At 41.5% G+C, this 22,697-nt stretch overlaps 1 protein-coding gene across 6 annotated transcripts in view; it reads left to right on the plus strand.

Annotated features, from left to right (window-relative positions):
- Nucleotides 1-22,697, plus strand: part of LOC149231553 (uncharacterized) — a 126,837-nt gene that overhangs the window by 32,195 nt on the left and 71,945 nt on the right. The window lies entirely within an intron of this gene.

Consider the following 22,697-nt stretch of genomic DNA (forward strand, 5'->3'; position numbering starts at 1 on the left):
TGCCATATTAGATTTTTAGTACTGTAGTTATTGGTTCTATGGTTACAAATCCCTTATATGAAAAATTATATTTTCAAGCGTTGTGGAAGATTATTCTACCATTTTCCCAATACTGGGAGTTTCTTTTCTGAGACGTTCATCAGAGGTTTAACTACTCAAAATTGGGTTGATAGCTCCTGTTTATGCTTGCCCATGGTGGCTAACAGATGTGCTGATCAAGGCTTTACAACTATATTTCTCCTTTTATCTGTATAAAACTGGTATCAATTTGAGCTTCTATTTCTTTTGAACTTATGCTTGTTCTCTTTACTATTTATAGTGCCTGCGCACTCCCCCTTGTAAGTGAATTACTTATACCATATTTTGTTTTTACATTTGATAAGTACTTTGCCAAATTCTTATTTTTTTCTTTTATGCTATGTCTTTATTAATTATTATAGCATTGAAGCATGGTAAAGACCTGGGTCTCTAAATCTCCTTTTTCTCCAGATATTCACCTCTTAGAATTCCTTTCTAAGGAAGTGGACAACTCTGTCCTCCAAGATTCCTCATTCTGGGTTATATGCAGTGGTCTTCATTGTAAAAGCCTTTGGAAGCTGCCTGTTACTTGCATAAATTAAATTATGGTACCTACTCGTCATCTCCCCATATATTCCATAGATTTATTAATGAACAGGAGTCCAAAAGTACTGTGGACCCAAATGATCAATAGTTGTTGTTAATAAAAGATAGTGCCATACTAACTACACTGTATATTTTGAATTGAGATTAAAAAGATGAACAGGAAAACACCTTGACAGACTCTGGGTTCTAGGACGTGAGGAGCTAATTAAAGTTGTTAATGAAAGATCGTGATATACTACTGCAATATCTATATGGTGAATGAAGATTAAAAATATAAACAGCCGAACACCCTGACAGACTCTCGGTACTAGAACTTGATGATTTATTTCCTCCTGTTTAGTATATATCATAGTTGTCCACTTGTTTTCTCTTAATTGTATTTAAAATTTGATGGTTAATTTTTAAATGACTACTTAAAAATACTAATTGCCATGCTGGGGTTTAAAAAGTTCATCTTACAGGATTATATCTTTCTATGTATCCAAGCTGCAAGAAGTAGAAGCTCAATGACTCTAAAATCTCTATCCCTTGCAATCAGTTTTCATTCCATGGAAACAGTTAAATATTGAAATATCTAAGTGCATTTTCGGTCCTGTGTATCCAAGCTACATGTTTTCAAAGTGATATACCTTATATCCCATTGATCTTCCAGATTTAGCCTGTCATGATACATTTGTCAACATTGGTGAATCACAGCTTCTATCATGCAATGTAGTATTCAAAGTGTGAGAAACATGGAGTTACAGAGGGAGGAAATTTTCCCCTTAAAATTGCCAGTCTACCCATCTCATTTATACCATATAGTTTGGTTTTCTCAACTGGTTGAAGTGCTCTGATGTGTTATGGGAAAATGCAGATGGACAGCTTTGAATGTCAATAGAGGGCTTGCTGTTAAGTTGTGAATTTGGTTTATTTGGAGTTAAGTTCTGAAATCCAAATGTGAATAGAGGATTTTCCGTTAAGCTGTGAGTTTTCAAATGCAAACTTTCAAGCCACCTCTGATGCCAGATGCAAGACAGACAAATTTTCTTTCTCTTTGCTGTTAGGAAGAGAATTAGCTCTAGAAAATGCATTGCTATAGCTGCAACCTGCAGCACTTTCCTTGTTTTAGTATTTCTCCAGCTAATGAATTTCTCTTGCCCCATTGTGACCAAAATTGCATTTTTCTTCATTGCCCATACCCTGCATTCAGTCTTTGAAGTTGCATTCTTGAAGATGCTTGTTGAAAGGCTAAATTAACAGTCATTAAGAACATTGAGAAGAAGCCTAATAATGTTTCTAGGACTAATTCCAGCGAAAGAACGAAGATTGTTAAGCATGAATATGCAGCGGAAGAATAACTGCAAGTTGTTGAAAATGGATAGAGTGCATAGGAGAAGAAGAATGTTCTTTTCTACAACTATTGCAAGCATAGAGGACATTCCAAGGATGAATGTTTGATGCTACACCAAACAAGTGCCAGAAGTAACTGCAGCAAAGCAAGGAGAGAAGGAGATATCAATACATGATGCTACAATGGGAGGCAATTTGTTGATGACAGTTGCACAACATGCAAGTCATCGTTCTTCTTTAAAGTCCAGATCAAGAAGCAGTAATTGATATTAGCAGCTAGTGATATTTTTATCTCAGAAGCAATAATAAAGAAGCATAACTTACCTACAGTCGTGCATCTTGAATCCTACTATGGGTTGGCTCAACGGCAACAAGGATCTGCATGTCCAGTGCAATGCAAATTGAAGTTTGCCATCTCAGCAGACTATATATGTAGATGAAGTGGACTTCAATGTTGTTTCATTGGATGTGTGGGGTTTTCTTTTTGGAATTCCATACCTATGGGATAATGATGCTGTCTATGGATGACACATAAAACAGTACCAACTTGTCAAGTATAGCCAAGCTAACTCAATGACACCATAGACAGATCCAGCACTCTTAATTCTTGTTTCAGTTACTAAAGCCTAGATGTTGATTTTTGGGTAGCTGCGGGAGGTATTCCCCAGCTACACAAGTTAACAAAAGAAAAATTCAAAATTAAATTAAAAGAAAGAAAATTTAATTTAATTTTAAATTTAATTTGCAATCAGATGCGCCTCTTGGGCATCCTAATATCACTATAAAAATACACTTGAACTTCTCATTTACTCACTCACTCATCACACACATTTTTCTCTCTCTCATACATGGGGAGTAATCTGAGAAAGAGGCTGGAGTTTCCAAGGAGTCGAATTTTTGGGATGGTCAATATTTGATCAGTTGAATTTTCTAAGTGTAATTACTCAATGATGTTCAGGAGTGTGTTAAAGTAATATCATATATCATTGGAAGTAATTATCAATTGTAAAAAATTGTGCTTGTCTAATTAGCACTAGAAAATCAAAAAGGTATCTGAGCTTTGGTGGAGAAAGACATCAACAGAGTGTTAAATTTTTGGGGTTATTACAGTCTTTATGTACAACACATTTACTTTTACTCCTACTTAAATTTATGCAAAAACTGCATAAGTTATGGGGGACAGTAATACCTGGTAAATATGTTTAATTTCTGAAATATAAAAATGTTTTGCATATTTAATGGTTACTTCTACCTAAATTTATGCAAAGAATTGAATAACGTATGAAGGAAGAATTTAACAAAGTCAATCACTATGTGGGTGGATTATAGCCTAATCCCAATGGAGTAAAATACAAATTTTAATATGAGGAAAGACTTAACCTCTGAGTAAATGGTTAGAGAATATGTGTGGGGTGAATAGCGACATAGATCCACTAGTGTTCATAAGAAATTAACCTAGGAGATTTAAAGGGCATCTCAGAGGATTCTCCCAGGATCGAGCATAAACTCAGCAAGAGTGATTTGTGTTCAAGAGGGAGAAATTGTACAAACATCTAGAACCGTGCCAGATGACTGGAAGAGCTTCTAGTTTAAAGGGAGCAGATAGTCAGGTAGAATGGAAGGATGCAACCTATTGGAGATCCAAAGGGTCTCTCATGATGATGAGGAGCAGGAGGCTCCCAAGGATGTGGGTTCAGGTCCTTTTGTACCTATGGAACATCCTTTAGATCATCAAGAAGACCCAAAAGGCCCATTGAGCCAGTGGACCCACTTAGGGTCATTGTTCTAGAATCCAAGAAGAGGTCGACATGGCTTTGAAGTACATTGAAGGATGCAGAGGGGCATGTAGCTCCCCATGGCACCTTCAGGGAAAGCAAATGTCCTAAGAAGTACTCAATATATGCAGCACTAATGAGTTACATCATTGATTCTGAGCCATCCAACTATAAAGAGGTAGCAAGCCAATAAGTTTGGAAGGATGCCATGATGGAGGACTATCAGTCGTCCATGGAGAATAATGTGTGGGAAATTGTGTCGAGACCAGAGTGGAAGTCAATGGTGTTTTCCAAGTGGATCTACAAGATCAAGCATCTGATAGATGGCAACATAGAGAAGTACAAAGTGAGATTCATGGCAAGAGGGTTTTCCTAGAAAGAGAGAGAAGACTATGAAGAGGTATTTGCTCCAGTCATTGGATACACTTTTGTTAGAACTATTATTTCTATTACTTCTATTATGGGTTGGAAATTGCATCAGATGGATGTGAAAACGCTTTCCTCAATGGAGTGATTGAGGAAGAAGTGTGTTGAAGTATGTAACTAGGTCCAGTCTTCATAAATATGAAATGTACTCTTGATTCTTGTATATTGTAAAGAGAAAAGAAATTTATTATTGTCATTCTTGATGCATGGGTTTCGTGCTCAAGATAAGTTTATTTATAGGTCAAGCACCCATTGATTGCTTCTAGGAATTTGTCATGAAGTCAAGAAGTCAAAGAGCCATTGTAATATGTAAAAGATGTTGATTTGGGGTAGCATCGGATGTGCTCTAGCCATGAAAATTGGTGGAGAGGCTAAGGCACATGAGATCTCCAATACCTAGAAAGGGTTTGGGCGGATTCTAAACAATTTGGGAGATATTAAAATAACTAATATTTTTAATGAAGTCCCTAAGTTTAAACTTAGGGAAATTAAAATATTAATGTGAATTAATATAAAACTGTGCTAGAATGGTCCAAAAGTCATGGATCAAGCTAGATCTAATCTTAGCCATTGATTAGGGACTTAATCTCGGCGGTTGATTTGTCAACAAGAAAAGTATAAGAGGCGGCTTGAGGGTCACTTGGAGAACACACCAAGAGATCAAGATTTCGACTTTCTGGGGCTGGGTTTGCTGAGAAAGTTGAGAGAGTGATCAGGAGTTGTAGCTGAGGGGCAGTGAATACAGAAGCAGAGAGACAGAGATAGTTTCGGGAGGATCAGCGCAGCAACCGGGAAAGTTGATGCAAAGGGTAGACGCCGGAACTGCCAGGAATAGTTGGAACTGTCGGGAACTGCCGAAACAGCCGGGAAAGCTGACGCAGAGGGCAGAAGCTGGAACTGTCGGGAATAGCCGGAACAGTTGGCAAAACAGACATAGAGGGCACGAGCCGAAATAGCCGGGAACAGCTGGAACTGTCGGGAACTGACGAAACAATCGGGAAAGCTGACGTAGAGGGCAGAAGCTGGAACTGCCGGAAACAATCGGAACTATCGAGAACTGTCGGGAACAATCGGAACTATCGAGAACTGTCGGAACAACGAGGAAGGCTGACGCAGAGGGCAAAAGCCGGAACTGCCGAGATTTTTCTCTGTTGGGTGAGCCGGATTTGGCACCCAAATTGTATTTTGAAACTGCTTAATAAATCAAACCCTCAAATAGCTGCACCAGTTTTCCCGCATTGGGTTTTTCCGGGGACATTAGTCCAAAAATAACAGTGTCATTTGTGTGCTTTTTTCTGTCTCCTTCAATTGATGATCTGGAATGTGTTGAGCATGTACTTGTGTTTATTTTCAGTATTTACATGGTAAATAACTTGTTAATTAATCAGAACAAGTAGGAAGGAATAAATCAGAAAGTACATGGAGGGTTTCTAACTGTTAGACTTAGAAACTTTAACATGGTATTAGAGGGTGGCTGCAGATCACAGGAGAACTGGGGACATCAACAGAGAAGAGTAGCAGCAGCAGAAAACCAATGTTTTAAAACTCCGACTCCGACTCCGACTCGGCCGAGGGTCGACTCCGACTCTGACTCCGACTCGGTATCGACTCGGCCGGCTCGATTTCAATGACTCGGTCGTTGTAAAAAATACATTAAATATTTATTTTTTATAAAAACACATAATTTTAAAGATTTTCATTCATGTTTCCAAACACACAACATTAGAATATAGATAGAAGACAACATATGATCAAAGTAGGCTCATGAATATATCCATTATATCAAAATGGCACCCAATGCATTGTCCAATACATACACGATGATGATATAGAGATCAAAACAAAAACACATAACCAAGGAGGCTATAAATGGTCTCTACAACAAAAGTCTGTGACCAGTACTACTGGCTACTGCTAGAGTTGCCAACATCATCTGGCTTAGTGTTACTTGGAAGTTGGGAGCAGGAGCGAAAGTGGGGAGCGAGAGCGAAAACGGGAGCGGGAGCGACAGTTTCAGAAGCTCCTGGTTTGGGAGCGAATCCCAGAGGAGTTCGACAACCAATGTCACTAACATCAAGGTACATAGAGGGATTGGTGCTCTTGATTAAATACGAGTTCCATACCCTAATACATGACAAAATTCAATGGAAACATTGCAATCCTCCAATCCCGAAATCCTGAAAAACTGATAAGTCTGCTGGATTTTGAATGAAATCTAAAATTCTACTTTCTCCATATGAAATCCAATGAGGCCGAAACCACTCTCAAACATCCTGAGTCATTTCATGGTAATGTTAAAAATTTAAGTAAAAGGATGAAAATGAAAATTAAGGAGAATGTCACTTTTACTTTAAGAATTTAACATTACCATGAAATTTGAATAGCATATCAATAGTAGAGAGCATTTGAGTGTGTTAAATAGGGTTTGGGAGGGGGAAATGGACCCCAAATAACATTTAACTAATTCATAAAACACATTGGAGTCCGAACCAATCAGCAAACACTTCAAAATTTCATTAAAAAAATGTCAAATCGCTGTTTTGATGGGGTTACAGGGCACTGGTTATGACTCAGCCGAGTCAATACGGAAACGGCCGAGTTGGTCGAGTCAGCCATGACTCGGCTGAGTCATGGCTGACTCGGCCTACTGAACTGTTTCCTCCACCGAGTCACATTTATGGGCAATGAAACAGATCAACTCGGCTATTTCCGTTTTGAATCGGCCGAATTTTAAAACTATGCAGAAAACAGTTGTCCCGAGTGATAGAAGTTGTTCTTAGCAGCAAAGTAGCAAGGGAGGGGTGATGCAGTGCCTGTGTCATCAAGTTCGAGCCAAGAAGAGGCTGAGGGAGGCAAAGACAGGCTCACCCAGAGGCCAGGGGGCTAACACAGTTGGCTGAGGAATCTAGTTTGCCAGTGCCGGGACTGTGTAGAGCCTAGGAGCTCTCACCTTCAGGTTGCTGGGGTCTAGGAGGTTGTGGGTAAGTTGCAGAGTGGAGTTGGTGGGGTACAGTCAGAACAATATGTAACAGGGGCAAGGCCAAGGAGGAGGGAGTTGCTATCGAGGGTTTCTAGCCGAGAAATCCGGATCCGTGGTGCAGTTGCACAGACGATTAGAGTAGGGGTAATCTCGACATTGGCAGAAGGGTTTCGAGGAGGGAAATTGAGGCTTAGAAGGAGTCACATCGAGAACTTCCAGGAGGGAAGTAGAAGAGCAGCGGAATGGCACTACACGGAGTAAGAGACCAGGATAGATTAGACGAAGCCTCAAACTTCGTAGTCTGGAAGGCCAGAATCTTATTCGTACTTGACAGAAATCGTGTCAAGCACTTCGCCTTGAAGACGATAGTGGTCCTAGTTGACCCAGCTGACAATGGCAGGTATGAGGAAGCAATGGCGAGGGCCAAGAGTATCATTCTTGACGGGGTCAAGGATCATATAGTACCACATATTGCCGAGAAGAATACGACACGGGAGATGTGGGAGACCCTGACCAAGTTGTATCAGCGTACTTTCGTGCAGAGGAAGATGCTCTTAGAAGATCAGCGACAGTCATACCAGACATAGAAGGGAGAACAGATCGACACCTTCCTCGGTTGATTGAAGGAGATCTGAGATCAGCTGACTTCCATAGGGGCCACACCAGATCCAGAGTTGATGGTGAGAACAACCCTGAATGTAGTCTTAGAAGATTGGGAGGTGTTTTCCCAGAGCATACTGGGCAGGGAGACCCTTCCAGATTGGGAGGAAATGTGGGCGACTCTTCGTCGAGAAGAGATTAGGAGGGAGACCAAGACAAGAAGCAGTAGCAAGGGGATCAGCATCAAGAAGGAGGAGGTGGATGTTGCCCTAGCATCTGAGGGTAAGCAAGAAAAGTGGAAGAAGAAGGACCTCTCCAAGGTCAAATGCTTCCACTGTGGGGAGCTAGTTCATTATGCGACCTAGTGTCCGAGGAAGAAGAGCAAGGGGGAGGCTTTCGAGACCAAGGCAGCGCCAGCAAGGGCAGAGAAGGAAGTGGAGACAGGCAATGATTGTGCCATGAGTGCACACACGCCACTTGAGCGAAAGTGGGGAGACATTGAGCTGTAGTCAGGCGGACTACAGGAGATGAGGGGCAGGATCCTTGAGGTACCCAACCTCATGGATTATACCTGGCTACGAGAGCCCCAAAGAAGAGTAGCAGGACTGGCGAATGTCAGTAGAGGCGGATACAGATGGAGTGACAGAGGGAGCTACAGTGCAGGATTCCAAGGACAACATGAGGCAACAGTGCGAGAAGCACAGGAATGTTGCACCAGTGCAGGATGACACAGAGAGGTGTGCAATAGTGCGAGATGCATGGATTAGTTGTAGCAGCACAAAGGTCAGAGAGGGAGCACTTGTCAGTGACAGAGGGAGTTTCAGCATCATGGGGGTCTCTAGCCTGATAGAGAGGTCAGATCAGTTACTTACTTCTCAGTAATTGAGTTGCAGTGCAACAGTTAGCAGTGGTAGTGCTATAGGCATCTCAATGCAGAATGATAAGAGGGGATGCAGTGCAGAGGCAGCAGTAGCAGTGGCAGGGCCGTGGGCAGCAGCACGGATGCAGAGGGAGCTATCATACAGATGCAACAGTGGCAGTGGCAGAGCCATGGGTAGCAGTATGAGATGCAGCAGTGCAAGTGATGGGTAGCAGGCCTAGCATTAGCACACGGACCGTTGCCGGATGATCAAGGTGATGCTTAGTGAGGAGTATTGCTAGAGCACAGTCCTCACTAAGAGGGAGTGTTGATTTGGGGTAGCATCAGATGTGCTCTAGCCACAAAAATTGGTGGAGAGGCTAAGGCACATGATATCTCCAATACCCAAAAAGGGTTTGGGAAAATTCTAAACAGTTTGGGAGATATTAAAATAATTAATATTTTTAACGAAGTCCCTAAGCCTAAACTTAGGGAAATTAAAATATTAATGTGAATTAATATAAAACTTTGTTAGAATGGTCCAAAAGTCATGGATCAAGCCAGATCTAATCTTAGCCGTTGATTTGTTAACGAGAAAAGTATAAGAGGAGGCTTGAGGGTCACTTGGAGAACACACCAAGAGATCAAGATTTTGAATTTTTGGGGCTGGGTTCGCTGAGAAAGTTGAGAGAGTGATTAGGAGTTGCAGCTGAGGGGTAGTGAATACAGAAGCAGAGAGATAAAATAGTTTCGGGAGGATCAGCGTAGCAGCCGGGAAAGCTGACGCAGAGGGCAGAAGTCGAAACTGCAAGGAACAACCGGAACTGCTGGGAAAGTTGATGCAGATGGCAAAAGCCGGAACTGCTGGAACAGCCGAGAAAGCTGACGCAGAGGGCAGAAGCCAGAACTGCTGGAACAGCCGAGAAAGATGACGTAGAGGGTAGAAGCCGGAACTGCTGGGAACATTTGGAACTGTCGAGAATTGACGGAACAACCAGGAAAGCTGACGCAGAGGGCAGAAGCCGGAATTGCCGTGAACGGCCAAAACTGTCATGAACGGCCGGAACTGCTGTGAATAGTTAGAACTGCCGTGAACAGCCGGAACTGCCGAGAACTGCTGGAACAGCCAGGAAAGCTGACGCAGAGGGCAGAAGCCGAAACTGTCGAGATTTTCTCTGTTGGGTGAGCCGGATTTGGCACCCAAATTGTATTTTGAAACTGCTTAATAAATCAAACCTCAGATAGTTGCACCGGTTTTCCCGCATTGGGTTTTTCCGGGGACATTAGTCCAAAAATAATGGTGTCATTTGTGTGCTTTTTTCTGTTTCCTTCAATTGATGATCTGTAATGTGTTAAGCATGTACTTGTGTTTATTTTCAATATTTACATGGTAAATAACTTGTTAATTAATCAGAACAAGTAGGAAGGAATAAATCAGAAAGTACATGGAGGGTTTCTAACTGTTAGACTTAGAAACTTCAACAAAAGACCCCATTGGGTATATTGTATCATGTCAAAAGAATTTTGTAAGTCAAAAAGAGTTAAAAGACTCCCTCCAAGACCAAGTCGGCCTTCTAACAGTAAAAGTCGGCCTCATAATGGTTTTTCGAGCCTCATAGAAGACTATATATATAAGGAACCATCGAACTCATTTGATAGGCATCCAACAGCTCGTGTTGTTAAATTTTCAGATTGTTCTATGTTGTATCAATTACTTTAGCCCAATTCAATACTTCAATTAGCAATCTTTCAAATTACAATTAGTCTTTCCAATCATCAACAGTAATTGAAGATAGAACAATAAATGTAATGACAAAGGAGACAATCAACACATCAATAAGAGACACCAAGTTTGGTCAAAGACCAAGGAAAAACCCCACAAGGGGGAAAACCCTTTGAAATTCTTCTTCTATTAGATTGTCATAAAATGTTCAGCAGAGAGTACAATGAGCCCAATACAATATCATCCAGCAAAACAACCCAATAACATTCAGAAATATGTTTCCAGCATCAAAATATATCAGAGACAACTTTTCTTATCTGCGGTCAACTTTGGTCAACAGTCAAATCTGAGTCAAACTTCTCGGTCACATGGAGGAGTAGTGCGACTGAAGGCTTCTAGTCGCTCCCTTGAGCCTACAATCCAGCGATTGTGGTCTAATTTGTCCTGTGACAAGCCAACAACTGTAACCCAAAAACCCTAAAATAGATGTGAGCCTCGGACCCTGTAATTTCGAACCTTTGTGAACTTCTTTTGTCGACCCAACCTCAGACCTGTGCGAACCAATCAATGAAGAAGAGAAGAAGAAGATGCTTGGTGATGTCCAAATGAGCTTGAGGTCACTTGTATTTATAGGCTTCCATGGGTGTCCAATTTTCTTTAGGGCCGACCTGTCCAAATGTGCATGTGTGATTTTCCTCATAAGTACACTTTCCCGTGTCCAAATTTGATGGTCATTAGGTTGATTTTGGTCCTCTCGTAAAGAGGAATTCAATGCAATCATCATCTCCATCAAATGAGTTGTCCAAAGTGGAATTTGACCGTAGTTGCATAATTTAACACTTCCTCTCAACTAGGGAGAATTCCACTTGTCAATATCTAACCATTGATCAATATGTCATGTATATCCAGTCATCATACCATGTCCCATCTTTGCTCAACTCCTTCTGCTGAAAAATTCTCGAATCTAAAGAAGAAGTGCCACAGCAGCTCGGATAAGGATTTCGGACCTCATTCTCAATTATCCAATTCACTGATCATCACAGAAGTGCCACAACAGCTCGGATAAGGGAAAATAAGGGAGAAAGGAGCACATGAATAATTTAAAATGATTTGGGTCTAAATCTTTATTACAGCTACAGTGATTCGGACATCTTAGGACAGATATGTGTGACAGTCAGCTCAGATTTACAGTCATATTTGTTTAGGCTCAAGATTAAAGCCACCTGTAGAAGGAGTTCATCTCGGACCTGAACATACCTATTACGAATTGCAGATCTGTGTGTGGACAGCTACTCGGACAAGAGCAGTTAGTGGACAGTCATCTTGTGAATGACTCAGATTTGTTGGGGAGGCTCGAGCTTAGATCTGTAGCAGCCACCTGGACAATTATCTCTCCAAACTCAGGACAATCACTTGGTGTGTGAACAGTCATCTCTTCAAGCTCAGATTGGTAACCTGTGACTAGTGAGGTAGCTCGGACAAACAACCTTTGGAGTTAACTCAAGACATTCATCTTGAAGAGCTCGAACTTGTGACAAGAATATTTAGAATTGTGGGTAGATTTTTAGTCCTCGGCATAATCTTTTGAACAAGAGTTTGGCGTTGTGGATATTGAACGCACAGTTTAATGCTTAGATCTTGGTTGGAAGTTTGAAGGATTGTATCCACTGCAAAATTACAATGATATATTCTTTGAAGAGTTGTCGTGACATCTAGATATATTGTAACACTCTTGCGAGACTTGGGTGATCTTGGACCAAACATTGAAGCAGAATTGAAGGATCCTCAAAGTCATATTGAAATAACAACGCTAGGAGTTTGGGCTTAAGTTTGTTGGGCTTGTTGATTGATCTATTGAAGAGACTTTGAAGACTTGGTAAACTGAAAGCTAAAAGCAACCTTGGGCAGACTTGAGAAGCTGATCTTGGAAGTTTTTGGGAGACCTTAATGCATAACTAAAACCCTCATGGAGTAACATTGAAGAAACTTGTTTTGGGTATCATGAAGAGTTGTGGAGATACTTTCTAAGAGATTAAGGTTGTCATTGATGATGTAGTGTGAAGACTACAGTGAAGCTGAAGATTGACAGGGCTCGGTGAAGAAGACCTTGGGAGCTGTGAAGTACAACCAAACATACCTTGACAAAGTGAAGCTATAGGGTTGGAGCCCTTGGGGTTGGTGCCTCAGAATTGACAAGGTTGGTGCCTTGGAAAGTCCAAGTTGGTGCTTGGCAAATATAAGATTGGTGTCCTTGGAGTTGGTGCTCCTAAACTCAAGGTTGGTGCCTTGGATAAGATAGGGTTGGAGCCCTAGAGGATCGGAGTCCTCAAGAAACCAGATCGGAGTTTGTACCAGAGAAGGGTTGGTGCCCTAGGGGTTGGAGCCTCTAAACGCAAGGTCGATGCCTTGAGAAGATAGGGTCGGTGCCCTAGAGGTCGGAGCCTCACAAAAGTCCAAGTTGGTGCTTGGCAATAAGTTGGAGCCTAGGAGATTGAAGATCGGTGTCTTCATCTAGGGTTGGAGCCATATAATCAGCAACCGGATGATCAACCCCACAGTGACTTTGGTTGTTGTTAAAATTGGCAACTAGGGCCAAACTCCATGTGGGTCATCTTATTTATGGCAGCGGATATTTTTCTTGGATCGCTCTCATCGAGAGGTGTAGGATTGATCTAAAGATCATCTGATTCCGATAAGTATTCATGGAGTTATGAATTTATTTGCGTTATAAGACAATTCATCAAGGTCGGCCAGCAACCAAATAAACCCCGCATGTGCTTAACGTTTTAGTATAAATAGAGATAGCCTTCAAGTCATTTCAACACACTTGGGATCTCTTTCTCTCTCTACTTGTCTTTGGGTTTTAGTAGGAGGAGAGATCCTAAGGAATAACGTTGCCCTGATCCAGAGGGCAGAAAGCCGGAAAAGCCGGAACTGCCGGAAAAACCGGAAAAGCCGGAACTGCCAGAAAAGCCGGAAAGTCGAAACTGCCGGAAAATCCGGAAAAGCCAGAAAAGCCGAAACTGCCGGAAAAGCCGGAAATGCCAGAAAAGCGGGAAACGCCGGAAATGCCAGAAAAGCCAGAAATGTCAGAAACTCTGGAAAAGTCGGAATTGCTGGAAAAGCCAGAACTGCTGAAAAGCCGAAAATGCCGGAACTGCTGGAACTGCCGGGGACAGCTAGAAATGTCGGGAACAGCCAGAACTGCCTGGAACTACTGAAACAACTGGAGCATCTGTCTTCGAAGGAGAGTAGCATGCAAGGGATAGCTAACTAACATTGGGACAGTTGTATGGTACTTAGCAACAAATACACCAAGCATGCAATGTTACAGCTAGCATGCAAGGGACAACTAGCATGCAACAACAAGCATGCTAAGGACAACAAGCATGCTAGGGACAACAAGCAAGCAAGGACAACAAGCAAGCAAGGTGTAGCCAACACATAGGTCAGGATGGCAACATGGTGCAGCAATGGCACATAATGCAGTACAGTGATGGGTATAGTCATGATTAATGATGTGTGATGAGATGCAGCATAGTGATGATGGGTGCAGCATGGTGCGGCGCGGTGAGGTGCAGCATGATGACGAAATGTAGCACAATGATAGGTGAAGGAGTCACCTTGGAGAATTAGTTGAAGCATCATGTCTTCAACTGATCTCATGTGTCATCTTCTTAGAGATGATCTATGCTCTTATCTAGATAAGTCAAAGTGTTGACTTTTGTTGTAAATGTACTATCTCTCTCTCTCTTTCTCTACTAAACTATTGAAGAACATATAAGAAGAATTGATCAAGGGTTTCCCCACATTGGGGTTTGTCCTTGGCTAGTGCCACATCTTGTGTCCTCTTGTCTTGGCTTGTCTTCTGTGATTTATGTTTATGTTCTATCTGCAGTTTACTTTAATGCTGATGTGATTGCTAATCTGGAAAAGATATGGAGCTAACTGTGAAAATTGAAATAAATTGCTTTAAGCATAGAACATACCTAAAATTAACATGGTATCAGAGCTGAGGTGAAGACAATGCCCAAGCAAGAGTGAAAGAGCAATCACCGAAGACAGTTGGGAAAGGACAAAAGGATCAGTGGATTCCTCATCCCTCTTCAAATTCACCAAGGGTGAAGTCAAAGCAGAGAATATTATCAGAATGGCGCAGCGGAATATGGCCTACCTAAAGATCACTTCATTGGAAGACCAGATCTCAGGGTGGAAGGAAAGGCAAATAACTAGTTCGGCCATTATGCGAAGGAGTGTCTGAATGGCAGAGACACATCTCTTGATGAAGATAACAATCATTCCAGGGACATCTTCAATGATCAAAGGAATGACAGGTAATGCAGGTCATCAAGGAAATGGCCGACTCTTCAAAGAAAGCAAGGAACCCCAGGTATGAAGAATCAAATGTTGTTTTTGATAAGATAAAGAAGCGTTATCTTGTATTGGCCCTCTCCTTCAGATTCTTTGGGAATCTGGCTTATTGATTGTAGTGCTTCAAGGCACTTCATCGGATAGAAGGGTGCACTCTCTAATTTGGTAGAGATGGAAACAATCGTGGGATTATACTTGGAGCCGATGCCACCTATCCTGGAAAGGTTGTAGGGAATGTTACCCCTCAATTGAATGAGTGTAACTTGATTCATTTACAAAATCTGTTTTATGTACCTAATCACAAGAAGAACCTGGTGTCCATCTCGGAAATGGAAGTCAAAGGTTTCAGGGTGGCATTCATCAATGGAAAGGTATGTGTTAAAAAATTATAATTTTCAAAGATACTTTTTCTCATGGGTTCAAGGTTGACAATTTGTATCAAGTTGCAGGATGGTCCATTGGGGATCATGTCAATTCAGATATCGCATCTATAACACCGAAGGTCTACCTATGGGGCCCTACCTGATGTGAGTCAAATGGTGATAGGGATGTCTGAATTCAAGTAGAGCATGAAGGTACATGTCTGAGATGTACCGAAGGAAAATCTTATAAGGGGACCATTCCCCTCATGTAGTAGGTCCACAGGTTTGGAACAACCAGAGTTTGAGATTCATGATCGGGAATCTCATGTATACAGGTGGAAGAAAGCCCTCTATGGCTTGAAGCAAAACACCCCGGGCGTAGTATGAGAGGATTGATAGCTGTCTGATGAAGCTGAGATTCACTAGGAGTGAAACCGATCCAAACCATTACCCGAAGGTTGTGGATGATAGACCTCTCATACCGGCACCTTATGAGGACGACCTATTTCTGACAGGTGCAGACCCTCTCATTTGCAGAAGTAAGAGGGAGTTGGATTCTAGATGTGGAATGATAAACTGTAAGCCTTTGACTGCCTCGAGGATCTTAACTTTTAGAAGTTATATGGTAGTGATGTCGGACCAGATTTGGGAAATGCCTTTGAGTTTCATAAACTCATTCGCGTTGATGTTCTTGGTGAACTTTCGTTCGGACATATGTTTTGCAGTCAGCATGGTGAGCTCATATTTGGTTGAGCCTCACTAGATTGGTGCCAAGAATTTTTTGAGATATCTTCGGGGCACAATCTCTCATGGATTGAGATACACTGCCAGAAATATGAAACTGCATGATTATTCGAATGCTGATTGGGCAGGCAGTGTGGAGGATCACAAGAGCACTTCTCAGCGCTAGTTCTCTTTGGATTCTGCTTCGATATCATGGATGAGCAAGAACTAGAAGTCGGTTGCTATAAGCACAGCCGAGACCGAATACATAGCTATGAGTATGATCTCTTGTGAAGCTGCATGGTTGCAGAAGCTCTTAAGTGAGTTGTTTGTACACATGATGAATACCACTGTGATTCTCTGTGACAACCAGAGGGGGGATTCGATTATTGAGGAATCTCGTATTTGATAATTGCTCCAGCAGATAGACATCAGATACTGCCTTATCTGCGATATGGTAACTTGATGAGCGAGGAGGCTCCATCACATTGAGACTGATGTACAGGTCGCAGACATTTTGTCAAAGCCCCGGGGAAAGGTCAAATTTGTGACTTTCCCGAACGACTTGGAGTCGTTGAGAGACCTTCTTATAAGGGTCCTGCATGTTGCATGCATTGAGCTCTGGGAGCTTTAGGGGGCTTGGGGTACTTACTAGAGCAACATATGACCACAGGGTGACTCACCCTCCCCTGGTGGTGCGCTATGAACAGGATGATTAGTTCTGTGGGCCGAGATGATTAGTTCTCCTGTGGAAACTGTGGAACAGGATGATTAGTTCTCCTATGGGCCGAGATGATTAGTTCTCCCGTGGCAACTGTGGAACAAGATGATTAGTTCTCCTGTGGGCTAGGATGATTTGTTCTCCGTGGCGACTATGGAACAGGATGATTAATTCTCCTGTGGGCCAGGATGATTTGTTCTCCGTGGCGACTGTGGAACAGGATGATTAGTTCTCCTGTGGGCCAGGATGATTAGATCTCTGTGGCATCCACTGACAAGATGATTCGTTCTCCTGTGGACAGGATGATTAGTTCTCCTGTCGAGGCATCCTACCCATGCAGTTTGGGACTCATGGGAAGTACCTCTCATCTGATCAATGAGCAGGGAAATGAGGATAGGGACCATAGTAGTACTATCAATGGACGCATCGCTGTATCTACCGTACTCCCTATGCTAGGATGACCTCCATTGATCTGGGATCAATGAAACTGATCTAGGATCAGTATGAGTGGTTTGAGACACTCTCTTGTGACATTGATCTGGGATCAGTATGAGTGGTTTAAGACACTCTCTTGTGACATTGATCTGGGATCAATGAAACTGATCTGGGATTAGTATGAGTGGTTTGAGACACTCATGTGATATTGATCTGGGATTAGTATGAGTGGTTCGAGACACTCTCATGTGATATTGATCTGGGATCAATAAAACTGATTTCGGGTAAGTAAGAGTGATGTGACACACTCTCTTCAGATGAAACTGACTTCGGGTCAGTAGAGAATGGTATGAGAGATTCTCGATCAATTCTGCTTCTTCATGGTTAAGCAGAGCAGAGCAGAGCTCAGCAGACCAGAGCAGTGCAGGGCACTGATTGCAGAGATAGTACAGTCGGACATATGGATCAACGGATGGAGTTCTCCCTAATTGAGAGGGAGTGTTAAAATTGGCAACTAGGTCCAAACTCCATGTGGGTCATCTTATTTATGGCAACTGATATTTTTCTTGGATCCCTCTCATCAAGAGGTGTAGGATTGGTCTAACGATCATCTGATTCCGATAAGTATTCATGGAGTTATGAATTTATTTGCGTTATAAGACAATTCGTCAAGGTCGACCAGCAACCAAATAAACCCCACATGTGCTCAATGTTTTAGTATAAATAGAGGTGGCCTTCAAGCCATTTCAACACACTTAGGATCTCTTCCTCTCTCTACTTGTCTTTGGGTTTTAGTAGGAGGAGAGATCCTAAGGAATAACGTTGCCCTGATTCAGAGGGCAGAAAGCCGGAACTACCGGAAAAGCCAGAACTGCCGGAACAGCGGGAAAAGCCGGAACTGCCGGAAAAGCCAGAAAAGCCGGAACTGTCGGAAAAGCCGGAACTGTCGGTAAAGCCGGAACTGCCGGTAAAGCCGGAAAAGCTGGAACTGTCGGAAAAGCCGGAACTGCCGGAAAAGCCGAAAATGCCAAAAAAGCCGGAACTGCTAGAAAAGCCGGAAAAGCTAGAACTACTGGGAACAATTAGAACTGTCAGAATTGCCGGGAACAACCGGAACTGCTAGAACTGCTGAAACAACCGGAGCATCTGTCTCCAAAGGAAAGCACCATGCGAGGGATAGCTAACTAACATTGGGACAGTTGTATGGTACGTAGCAGCAAATACACCAAGCATGCAATGTTACAGCTAGCATGCAAGGGACAACTAGCATGCAACAACAAGCATGCTAAGGAAAACAAGCATGCTAGGGACAACAAGCAAGCAAGGGACAACAAGCAAGCAAGGTGCAACCAACACATAGGTCAGGATGGCAACATGGTGCAGCAATGGCACATAATGCAGTACAATGATGGGTACAGTCATGATTAATGAAGCATGATGAGATGCAGCATAGTGATGATGGGTGCAGCATGGTGTAGCGCGGTGAGGTGCAGCATGATGACGAAATGCAGCACAATGATAGGTGAAGGAGTCACCTTGGAGAATTAGTTGAAGCAGCATGTCTTCAACTGATCTCATTTATCATCTTCTTAGAGATGATCTATGCTCTTATCTAGATAAGTCAAAGTGTTGACTTCTGTTGTAAATGTACTATCTCTCTCTCTCTCTCTGTCTGCTGAACTATTGAAGAACATATAAGAAGAATTGATCAAGGGTTTCCCCACATTGGGGTTTGTCCCTGGCTAGCGCCACATCTTGTGTCCTCTTGTCTTGGCTTGTCTTCTGCGATTTATGTTTATGTTTTATCTGCAGTTTACTTTAATGCTGATGTGATTGCTAATTTGGAAAAGATATGGAGCTAACTGTGAAAATTGAAATAGATTGCTCTAAGCATAGAACATACCTAAAATTAACAGTTGTTCCTTGTGTTGGACAATGAACGCTGCTCCAAGCATTGCTCTGGAACTACATCACCCTCTCCCGACTGATCTGGTCCCAGTTTGCCCCATTGAATCTCCCCAACTTTGCCTCTGAAACTCAACGTTAGCCTCTATGGCCCTATGCACTGCTTGCGTCAGCCTCTACGACTTCTCCGTCAGCCTCTACAGCCTTCTACGTCCTCTGTGTCAGCCCTTCTAGGGCCTGCGCTGTCTCTCCGGCACTGTGCTGCCTCTCTGCTGTTTATTCTTCAGCCTTGGATGAAAATCCCTTGATGAACTGCCTCTCGCTGCAACTGATCACTTGCTCGATTTCCTCAACAAACCTCACCTCAGAAAATCGAACTGACTGATCTCTCTTGTTGTGTCTCCAACTGACCCTCAAGCCTCCTCTTATACTTTTCCTGTTGGCAATTCAATGACCGAGATTAAGTCCCTAATCAACGTCTAAGATCAGAACTGGCTTGATCCTCGTTACTTAGAACTTTCTCACCCATTTTTATTAATACACATTAATATTTTTATTTTCCTAAGTTTAGACTTAGGAACTCATTAAAAATATTAATTATTTTAATAAATCTTCATCCGCGTGGAATTTCTCCAAATGATTTCTGGGTCTTGGAGATCTCATTTGCCTTAGCCTCTCCACCAATTTTCAAGGTTAGAGCACATCCGATGCTACCCAAAATCAACACAATGCCCCTTATTAGGAGAAGTCACTTCCATCAGTGCAAGTTGCTCTTTGAAGACCAAGAACTTCCCTTTCGGCAAAGCCTTGGTAAGAATATTTACATTTTTCTCATCTGTCGATATGTGATGGAGTCTAACGACTCCTCTCGGCACCATCTCTCGAATGAAGTGATATCAGATCTCTATGTGCTTGGACTTGTGATGAAATACATGATTCTCTGCTAGACAGATCCCACTCTTGTTGTTGCAATATATCATTGTAGTGTTTAGGACCTGCGCAAATAGCTCTCCAAAGAGCTTCCTCAACCAAATTGCTTCGCAACTAGCCATGCTAGCGCAATATATTCAGCCTCGGTGGTACTCAATACTATGGACTTCTACTTCCTGCTCATCTAAGATATCATGGTAGATGCAAGGCTAAAACAACATCTAGATGTACTCTTCCTGTCGACAACGTTTCTTGCCCAGTTAGCATCAGTGTATCCATGAAGTCGAACATCTTCGGCAGAATATCTCAGACCAAGTGTGATCGTCCCATGAAAATATCTCAAAATGTGTTTGGCAACGATTCAATGTGCATGGAGAGGTTTAGTCCCGAATTGACTCAATGTATTCGTTGCATAGCATATGTTCAGATGGGTGTTCACTAGGAACATCAGAGCCCCAATCAACTATCTATACTCAGATGGATTCGCCAAATCGAGTCCTGTAGCTTTTCCACATAGCTTCTTGAAGTTCATTTCCATCAGTGTGGGTAGTGACTTGTGTTGTCGCCTAAGATGTACACCTAAGTGCGGGAAAAGTTTCTAACCCCGCAAGATATAATTTTTAAGGCACAACCCTCAGAGTAGGGGTTGTCACCTATTCCCTACTCACTCTGTTTAAGCTCTCTCCTAGATAAGCTAAGGGGGGTAGTCCCTGAGGATAGTTAGAAAGGGAAAACTTGTTGCAACAACAAGTCTAGGAGATTAAGGGCAAGACAATTCTTTATCTAAGCAACTTGATTAAAATTATTTAGCAAGCTTGATTACAAAAAGAGCAAAGTAAATATTTAATAGGACAATCCCAATAAGATAAATAAGACAATGACTAGATACAATGATAAACCAGTGCCTTATAACAATGCTTAGAAGAGATTCAACACTTGCAAAATATTTCAAGTCACAAGATAAATAATGTTGCAAGACAAGTATTAGTATTGGAAATGACACAATATTAAAAGATGAGCAGAAAATCTACCTTGCAAGAATAAAAGAAACATGTACTTCGCTTTTAAAGAGATGCTCAAATAAATGTAACAATATCAATGGACAATGAGCAAGCAAATTAAAGTAAATATAGAGTGCTCACAAAATAACAATATGCCAAATTAGACAAAGCCAGATAGGTGGATGCAAACTAAGTTAAGTGGAATGCAAAATCTAACTTTAGAATGCAAATATTAATGCAAGATTTTCAATGGACTACAATGATAACAATGTTGCTTCAAGGAAAGTAAAATGCCAATAAACTTGTAATCACAAAGTAGCTAAATGCTTCAAAGCACAAGGTTACTTTTTAATGACAATGATCAATGAAACAACAAAGACGATGCTGACTTAGAGCAAAACTCATAATGCTTTTAAGAAGCGCTAGTTAAAGATGTTCTTCACTTAGCTTATATGATGTAAACAAAAGCAAATTATGGCAGATGAGGTTGCTAACAGGAAATTAAAGAAATTACCACTTAGATCTACAATTGCATCTGAAATAGAGACAAGAAATATATCAAACACTTAGATGCAAATATTGAAGTTAGATCTAGCATGCTAAAGAGATGAGATGCAGGAGCAACTTAGTGAGTTACAAAACCAAACACAAAATCTCCCTAAACAAGGAGAAACAGGATGCCAAGGGATGAAGATCCCAAGCTCCCCAAGAGAAAGATAAATTTTTATTAATGGGAATTACAAAGGAAGATGGATCTTCACATCAAGGAGTTTAGAATAGAGATAATATCTTTACAAAACCAACAACCTCCTCAAAAGAGAGGCAGATCCACATATAATAGTTGTAATTACTTCAATGATCAGTCCTTAAGCATTTAGATCTGCAACAAGGTGACTGCAAAGGAAAGGTTCTTGACTTAGATAAAAGGATGTGATCTTTTCAATGAAGTAGTCCCAAATCAAATACTTTCTCTGCTACAAAGACGCTTGCCAATAGTAATGTATATCCCTTGCCAAACAAATGTTAGCCTTTGAAGAAACAATGAACAAGTGGTAAGTTTCAGATTTATTATTCCCGTTTCCAGTGGTGATCAATATTTCAGGTTTCAAAATACTTCAAAGAGTTCAGCCTCCCTAAAACATATAGGCTTTCACTCCCTATGACAGATAGGCTTTCTTGCACCACTGATACTTCACTGCCAGATGTATGCCAAGGTCCTCCTTTACACCGATATGTGAAATCTGAGTTATATTAAGATATTTAAGAGAAAATATATTAAGTTTCAAGGTGTGAAATCTTATGACCAATCACTCCTCAAACCTTCAGTATACCAAAAAGAAGATTACAAGTTAATAGGTGATAGATTCTAATAAGAAATGACTTGCTCCCAAAGTTTGAAACTTATATGTAGTCTCCTTGCACCAGTGCTGAAAAATGCTCTCAGCCCAAACAGAGAACAACAAGGCTCAAATCCTCACAGCTTGTCAAGAAAAATGCTCAAAACTTAATTAAGCTTTAGCCCTGAAATTATTGAAGTTAAGTGCAGTCAATAAAAAAAATAAAAAAATAAAAACTGTGGCTAATCTATAAGAGGTTGCTAAGGCCTGTAGCTAGGCCTAAAGGCACCTCTCAAATGACTTGATCCAAAACAGAAAACTGAACTCCTGTGATGATGAAAGGAACCTTCAATCTCTACGACTGCCCTAGAACCTTTGGCCTTCAGAAGATTTATGATTAAATTGCTGCCCCCAAAAAACGTATTTTGCAGTCACAAAATATTTGCAAATAAATTTCAATGACAAACCCCTAAAAAAAAACCTTGTTAAATGATAAATCAGATCCTCTCAAGATGGTAAATTTTTAGGTCAAAAACCCTAGCCGTCTAGGGTTTGCACTGGCTAAATCCTTCAGAAACCTTAATCTTGATGCA

Source organism: Pinus tabuliformis, chromosome J, assembly GCF_031772625.1.
Source record: "Pinus tabuliformis cultivar Carrire ecotype Pingquan chromosome J, CPIR1, whole genome shotgun sequence".
NCBI classification, from domain to species: Eukaryota; Viridiplantae; Streptophyta; class Pinopsida; order Pinales; family Pinaceae; genus Pinus; species Pinus tabuliformis.